Source organism: Nestor notabilis, unplaced genomic scaffold, assembly GCF_000696875.1.
Source record: "Nestor notabilis isolate BGI_N333 unplaced genomic scaffold, ASM69687v1 scaffold26377, whole genome shotgun sequence".
NCBI lineage: Eukaryota > Metazoa > Chordata > Aves > Psittaciformes > Psittacidae > Nestor > Nestor notabilis.
Window position 1 is genome coordinate 7,318 of NW_009936707.1, and position 1,068 is coordinate 8,385.

A 1,068-nucleotide genomic window follows, 5' to 3' on the forward strand; every position below is an offset into this window, starting at 1 on the left:
CAGTCATCTGATGGCTGCATTTGGTGGAAGATCTCTTAACGTGAAAGGACCAGCTACAGCTGACACAATAGGCAATTATTACTTGCACTCAGAGGCCTTAAATCACTTGCAGCTTTGCTGGTAATCAGCATTCATGCAAGTGGGCTTGTAGTGGCCAGAATAAGGAACTAGGAGCTTGAATGCTCACTCCACTTTGCAGTTTGGTACCACACTTTGTGTTATGAACTTGTGATTTAACCCATGTGCAAAGATCTGTTTTGCTGCTCTAGCAAGGAAGGGATGGTTCTGTGCTTAGAGCCTTAGCCTGGGACTCTTTCACACTGTCTGCTCTGTTAGACTTTGCCTGACTTTGTGAAGATCTCTAAGTCTGACACTTCCTTGTAGGAAAAGCAGTATCCCACAGACCTCAAAGCCACTGGGGTTGCCATAACAAGGCAATTAGAACTGCTGCACGTTGCACTGGGCCTAGCAGTGGTTTGGGAATGTTATCCTATAAATGTAAGTGAAGGGGCTTGAGATTTGTGCTACAAAAGCCTGTTTTGCTTTTCTTTTCCCTCTTTCTTTCTGTCTCCGTTTTGTTTTCCAGTAGCTTTTCTTGTGTGGAGTTCATGACTTCACATGGGTCTGCAGAGCTATAATGTGGTGTGCCACTTCTCTGTGACTGCTAACGTGCCCCTAGTACCACCAGTCTAATGTTTAACACCAGTGTTTCCATCTCTAAATGGTGCTAACGAAGACTTAAGTTGTCTCCACCTGACTGTAGCATGGTACAGGATGGGACCAAGGCTGGATTTTGTCCTAGGAAGGAATCTCCTTGGACATTATATGTTCTGTTCACAATATGACTTGCATTCCCTTGTCTTCAGGCCTGCCTCTGCAGTTGGCCTTCTTACATCGAAGCCATCTGCTCATGCATCTGCAAACCCTGTGAGATCACAGGGGAAACAACTGGCCTGCTTTTCTTCACCTTCATTTGTACTGACGCAGTTCTGTGGCAGCTGCTCTCCTCTCTGTAGAACAGGCTGTGCTGTGGCACTGCAGCTACGTGCTCCTGCTCCAGTCCTGCTG

General features: G+C 46.5%; 1 protein-coding gene across 2 annotated transcripts in view; it reads left to right on the forward strand.

The window, feature by feature from the left end:
- WDTC1 (WD and tetratricopeptide repeats 1) overlaps nt 1–1,068 on the forward strand; it is a 17,905-nt gene that overhangs the window by 581 nt on the left and 16,256 nt on the right. The window lies entirely within an intron of this gene.